This window comes from Rutilus rutilus (assembly GCF_951802725.1).
Source record: "Rutilus rutilus genome assembly, chromosome: 13".
NCBI lineage: Eukaryota > Metazoa > Chordata > Actinopteri > Cypriniformes > Leuciscidae > Rutilus > Rutilus rutilus.
This window is the reverse complement of record NC_140218.1, coordinates 235,001-242,433: the sequence shown is the minus strand read 5'-3', so window position 1 is coordinate 242,433 and position 7,433 is coordinate 235,001.

The window sequence follows — 7,433 nt, the reverse complement described above, 5'->3', positions numbered from 1 at the left end:
GTTGACTTTTGGCTTCTGGAGGCAGTGCAAGGAGGAACGTAGTTGGAGAAGCTCATCACGGCCATAGGTGAGTGGAACATAGTCGCTGATTCCTGGTCGTAAAGCCTCACAATTATCCAGTAGCCATATAATTAGCAATGTCAAAACAATAATCCTGCCCAGGTCAAGCTTTTTGCCTGAGCTGCTTAACATAAGGACACGAGACATGACGAAACACAACGGAAAAACAAACAAACAAAGGACTGACAGGCTGTGTCGTCGCAGCTGAGCATGCGCCGCGTCTAGCTCCGCGTCTAGCATTTATGAATACCTTTGTGAAGGTGAAGTGTTTGCACTGTATCTTAAAGTCACAGTTCACAACTTGTGTTGAGTACACATATATATTTTATACACAAGAAAAATATTTTATTAATGTTTAAATCTTAAAGGAATGGCTCACCCCTAAAACTTAAATTCAATCATTCTTTTTTTCTGCTGCTGTATTTTCTGCACTCTATGTGATGTCTCTACCAACACATTTAATGACGCAAATGGGTAGAAAAGTATAAAAATTCATGGCAATTGATTATGGGAATTAAAGTAAAGTACAGTAGTTTCTTGCAACTGCAGATACTCAGACATGTAGATTCTAAGTGTATTGAGCCCTGTTTGTATTAATAGCATGCAGCACACTGGTCAACAATGGGATTTGGCACCCAGAGTTAAATGCATTCAAGCATATACTGTCAACTTTAGAATTATGTTTGGTATGTTTTTGTAGGAGCCATATTTCATTTCTGTTTTCAGCCCACATACAACCATATTTTTAATGTTTAGGCACACTGACCACAGCATTTTTTGTAGTGACATACTAATTGAACACATTTCATTTGCAAAGTCCCGTCACTGGGTCAATGAATCAAATGATAATGAATCTATATATACTCATTGAAACAATATCAAGGACAGTGCTAAAATGTAGATCATTAACGGTAATAACACAGAGAAAAAGAAAACCATCAAATTTTTGCTGGATACACCACAAACTTACACTGCTACTAACTTTGAGGCATAAAGCCCAAAGCTTTTTAGCGCACACAGTCTAGTCTTAACTGAATAGTTTGACCCAGTCTGTAAACAAACATTATACTTGTCATTTTATGAATAGATATTATGAGCACTCTGGGTTTTATTTTTCTGACTTAATTAATATTGAATTGGTTATCGAAAATCAATCAAATATATTACAGGTAAATATAATACATCCAGTAGACTCTCAATAGTTCTCCTGCAATCAAAAGTCTCCTGCCTTCAAATCTGGTTGGAGAAAATTTGGTATACATTATTCAAACACATTTACCTAACAGTTAAAACAGGTACAGATCAAGTCAACCATAAGCTTGATCTGTATCTGTTTTAACTGTTAGGTAAATGTAAAAAACCTCTATGTTTTAAATAAGCAAAACACAACACTTGTTTAACTTGCACAGGATGGACCCAGGATTCCAGTGGCAATGAGGATCAGCTGATTACTCTGCAGCTCACACCCTGCGAGGCGAGCCCCACGGAGGGGCAAGTGGAGTAGGCGGAATCCACAGAGGGGCAAGTGGAGCAGGCGGAATCCACGGAGGGGCAAGTGGAGCAGGCGGAATCCACGGAGGGGCAAGTGGAGCAGGCGGAATCCACGGAGGGGCAAGTGGAGCAGGCGGAATCCACGGAGGGGCAAGTGGAGCAGGCGGAATCCACAGAGGGGCAAGTGGAGCAGGCGGAATCCACGGAGCGGCAAGTGGAGCAGGCGGAATCCACAGAGGGGCAAGTGAAGCAGGCGGAATCCACGGAGGGGCAAGTGGAGCAGGCGGAATCCACGGAGGGGCAAGTGGAGCAGGCGGAATCCACAGAGGGGCAAGTGAAGCAGGCGGAATCCACGGAGGGGCAAGTGGAGCAGGCGGAATCCACGGAGGGGCAAGTGGAGCAGGCGGAATCCACAGAGGGGCAAGTGGAGCAGGCGGAATCCACGGAGGGGCAAGTGGAGCAGGCGGAATCCACGGAGCGGCAAGGTAATTAGAACAAATTTAAAGAGTTACAAGTGTTTGACCCATGGGTTACCTTAACTTTACTTGACTTCCAGTGTTTTTCCCCCACAGAGCTTGATGCAGGTTAGGGCTCTTTTCAACGAAATGAACTCAAACACACCATGCTATAACTTTTTTGCTGCTTGATAAAGTAAAACTTACTAGGTGCAACTTTTTGAGCAATGTTACTGGGCAACGATTGTTCCTTGGGCACTTTCACATTGAAAATGGCCAACACATTTAAAACATTCAAAATAATTGGGAATGTCAGTGTCCCATGAACACTTAACTTAACCATTCTCCCACCCCTTGCGTTCCCTGAACAAGTCAGCGCAGGATCAGTGCTTGTTGAAACAAATTAGGATTATCACAAACAGGATGGACATAAACGAGAAAATGAAACACGTGGAGTTAATGGAGCAACCTTAATTCAATCGCAATAAGAAGTACTTTACTTAAGTACCTATGGTACTGCCACACTTGTGATCTTCAAGAATTTTAAATAATAAGTTAAAGATTTATTTGGTGTATGAGTACTTTTCTTTCTCCAAACCCACAGCTGTCTTCACAAGGTCAGCCAGGGGCACAGTCGCAAGTCAAAAAAAAAAAAAAGTCAGGTATGTAAATAATGTTTGTCCGTCCTTCGGATGAGACGTTAAACTGAGGTCCTGACTCTCTGTGGTCATTAAAAATCCCGGTAACACTTTATTTTGATAGTCCGTTTGTTCAGACTTTACTAGTTATTAGTAGCCATTCAGTAGCTTGTCAACAATGCATCAGTTGACATTCAACAACGCTGTTTCAACAGACAAGTAACATACGTTCAACTGACTGCCTATAGACTAAAAGGTACGATTCACGTGTTAATCTACAGATTTTACAAAAAAGTGCCTGTTGACTGTCAATATTATTTTGCAACAGGTTATTAACCAATTGGCGACTAACTTTCAATTGTCAACTAACTTTCTGTAGATTGAGTACCAACAACTCAAGATCAATCTGTCAGTTAAATGTCAACAGTCATTTCAGCATATGAAGTATATGATACTGTATATCCTACTCAAGGGGTCTCATATGCATCAAATTAATGATTATTTTAGCTGATTTAAAACTGTTTTTAAAAAAGTGTTAACCATTTGTAGATAATCTGTTGATAGTCAACTAAAGATTAGATCTGTTGCTTGTCAACAAATAAATTGTTTATGATCAGTAGACTATTAATAGACATTATCCACTAAGTGTTAGTAGATACATTTAGGACTATCTAATTAAAGTGAAAAAAAGTTTATATCAGTAGAAAGTCTATAACCTATCAACAGATTGAAAACATACTTTTTTGTACATTTGGATAGATGCTGAAACGTATCTGCAACGTAGAATTATTACGAATTCACAGCTACAAAACGTTTACGAATCATCTTAATAGCATAAAAAGCTCTCTGTGCCTTGTCTCTCAAGAGAAATATCCAAATTGACATCCCAATCAGAATCTGGCTAAAAATAATCAAAACAGTAATCGAGCCCATCGCGCTGTACGGGTGTGAAGTCTGGGGTCCACTCACAGACCAAGAGTTCACTAAATGGGACAAACACCCAATAGAGACTCTGCAGACCGAGCTGTGCAAAATCTGTAGCCTGTAGAGCAGAACTAGCGCAATACCCCCTTGTGATAACCATTCAAAAAAGAGCCATTAAATTCCATGCCCACTTAAAAAATAGCGATGAACAGACCCTCCATCACAAAGCCCTGAGCCACCAAGAGCTGAAGCCAGAGAGAAACGCCCTAGGCCGACTGGTCTTAGAGCTGACGTCACAAACTGACCATAAAAACACAGCCAGACCAAACCAAATCATTAAAACACAAAAAGAAAAATACCTCAAACATTGGACAGAAGCAACAGACAAACAGAGTAAACTGGAATGCTATTTGGCCCTAAACAGAAGATATGAATTGGCAGGATACCTGAGTGAAGTGTGCGACCCTAAACTGAGGAGAGTGCTGAGCATGTACAGACTCAGTGACCACAGTCTGAGCATAGAGACGGGCAGACACAGGCAGAGCTGACTGCCGAGGGAGGAGCGACTGTGCCCTCACTGCTCAGAGAATCAAGTGGAAACAGAGCTACACTTTTTGACTTCCTGCCCCAATTATATAGACATTAGGGACACTTTCTATCCCCTTTTCACAGCCCACCAGAAAGACTTCCATCTGAAATCAAATCTGGACAAACTCCCACTCCTGCTTGGAGAGAGCCCAGCGAGCTCAGCCCTGGCTGCCCGGTATGTGAGGTCCTGTCACGACCAAAGAGCCTCCAGCAGCACAGAGCTACCAACTGTAGAAATATTGAAAGATTAGACATTTTAACTGCTATGTTTATTTTCATGTAATTTTGATCTTTTTATTATTATTTATTTATTTATTTATTATTATATAGTGTTATGAATGCTTTGGCAATGTAAAGATTTTTTTCACCATGCCAATAAAGCTATTTGAATCTTGAATCTTGAATCTACTATGTCTGACTTCAAAGAAATTGATGGCAAAATTTTGGAAGAAACTGTACAGCACCTTAAAACATCAACCTGCGCTCTTGACACTCTTCCCACATCATTTTTCAAAAGTGTGTTAAACAGTTTAGAAGCAGATCTTCTAGAAGTGGTAAATGCTTCACTTATCTCTGGGAGTTTTCCAAACTCCCTGAAAACTGCAGTTATCATAGCCTGGTAATACCAGACTCTGCTACTTCGCTTTGCTTTGTAGATAGAGTCTGGAATGGCATAATAGAGAAGTGTTTTCTCTCTTGCTAGGGGGCGCTTGTCTGAAGTTTAAAATCATTGGTTACCCGTAAGCCAATCACATGACGTTTGGTTATGGCGTGTGTTATGCGCATGCTCAGCCGCATCTAACTTCCACTGTAAACACATGTATGATGCGAAAACAAAACCATCGATCGAAATACCGGAGTAAACATGGCTGTGCGCAACTTTTGCAGATTATTGTGAAGTAAATCTATGCATCCACGGTACAATCAGCGGAAGTAGGAAGTCTGACGTAGTCAGGCTACAGTTATCAAGCCCCTCCTGAAAAAGAGCAATCTGGATAAGACCATATTAAGCAACTATAGACCGATCTCAAATCTTCCTTTCATAGGCAAGATCATTGAAAAAGTTGTCTTTAATCAGCTGAACAAATTCTTATGCTCGAATGGATACTTTGACCATTTTCAATCTGGTTTCCGACCACATCACAGCACAGAGACGGCGCTCATAAAGATAATAAACGATATTCGCTTAAATACTTACTTACTTAGGCCTTTAAATTCCAATAGGAACATAGGCCATCGACGAAGCTCTTCCAACCTCTCCGGTCTCGGGCCCTCCGCTCCAGATGTTGCCACGTCAGTGAATACTGATTCAAAATACTGATTCAGGCAAAATATCAGTGCTGGTACTACTCGACCTCAGTGCTGCATTTGACACTGTCGATCATAACATACTTCTTGACAGGCTGGAAAACTGGGTGGGGGTTTCTGGGATAGTCCTAAAATGGTTCAGGTCATACTTAGATGGGAGAGGTTATTATGTGAGTATAGGAGACCATAAGTCTGAGTGGACATCCATGACATGCGGAGTCCCTCAAGGCTCAATTCTTGCGCCACTCCTGTTCAACCTGTATATGCTCCCAATGAGCCAAATAATGAGAAAGAACCAAATTTCCTACCACAGCTATGCAGACGAAACACAGCTCTACTTAGCCCTATCGCCTAACGATTACAGCCCCATTGACTCCCTGTGCCAATGCATCGATGAAGTCAACAGTTGGATTGATTTTCCCACTTGACACACTGGATGCGTGGCGTAACGGCGCTGATCCACTTGTCCGTGCGACACTTCTGTCGCGCCGCGCTCCACTATATTCCTATGGGTGACGTCACGCGACTTTGTCGCACCCGCAAAGCATTCCGGGAAGGCGGCGCTTCATTTGAAAAAGTGCTGCGCGTCAAAAAGCTGGCCGATGCCCATCTTTATGCAAATGAATTCCGTCAAACGCGGCGTGTCTATCCAATAGAAGTAGAGCATATGGAGACGGAGGGAAGTCTCTCGCAGGTCCTCTGTTCTAATACGCTACATTTCCCGCTCGGTCAAAACCACGCCCATGGAGGTTAACGCCCATCAACGTACCAATGTGGCGTGTCCGTTTTTATTTCGGTTCCCATGTTAACAGGTTAGAGCTTACACACTGCCTGAATGACACGCGCGTCTCAGGCGCGGCCCGAGCCGTGCGGAAAACGCGTGCATGCTTGAAATAGAACCAACGCCTATTTTTCACGCAACACGGAAGTGTTTCCAAGCAAAATTTAATAGGAAAAGATGTTTATATGACATTTTGACACGAATACATATTAATAAATATAATTTTGATGTTTGAAAGTGTCTAGGGTTTGACATATATGCAAATATAAATGCAATTTAAAAAAATATTATTGATTTTCAAATACTGCACCTGTCAATACAGAACGAAATATTCTGTAGCCTATTGCCGTCAACACTGCCGACGTTGTCTTTGCTGCCCTATATGTCATATATATCACCAATGAAGCTTCACCTAGCAGCAGCAGCAGCGCAGCGTCAGTCACGCTTCTGGTGTGCAAAGACATGGAAAATGCCACGCTCACGCCACGCAGCTGACACGCAACAGAAACGCCACGCTCACGCCACGCAGCTGACACGCAAAAGAAACGCCACGCTCACGCCACGCAGCTGACACGCAACAGAAACGCCACGCTCACGCCACGCAGCTGACACGCAAAAGAAACGCCACGCTCACGCCACGCAGCTGACACGCAACAGAAACGCCACGCTCACGCCACGCAGCTGACACGCAACAGAAACGCCACGCTCACGCCACGCAGCTGACACGCAACAGAAACGCCACGCTCACGCCACGCAGCTGACACGCAACAGAAACGCCACGCTCACGCCACGCAGCTGACACGCAACAGAAACTTGGATGGGAGACAGCCTGGGAATACCAGGTGCTGTAAGCTTTTTAGTTTACTTCACTAATGTTCTAACCTTTTAAATAGCCCATTTTTGGCAGCAGATTTCGCTTACGGCCATACCACTTTGAGAACACCCGATCTCGTCTGATCTCGGAAGCTAAGCAGAGTCAGGCCTGGTTAGTACTTGGATGGGAGACCGCCTGGGAATACCAGGTGCTGTCAGTTTTTATGGTTAAAAAAAAAAAAAAAAAAAGAGTCTAAGAGTTTGTTCAAAATGCCTAAAATTGTCTCTGAGTTTCTTCAAAAAGCCCAGTCTTGGCAGCAGAGTTTCTTCAGAAAGTCTCCAAATATCTATGAATTTCTTCAAAAAGGCCGTTTT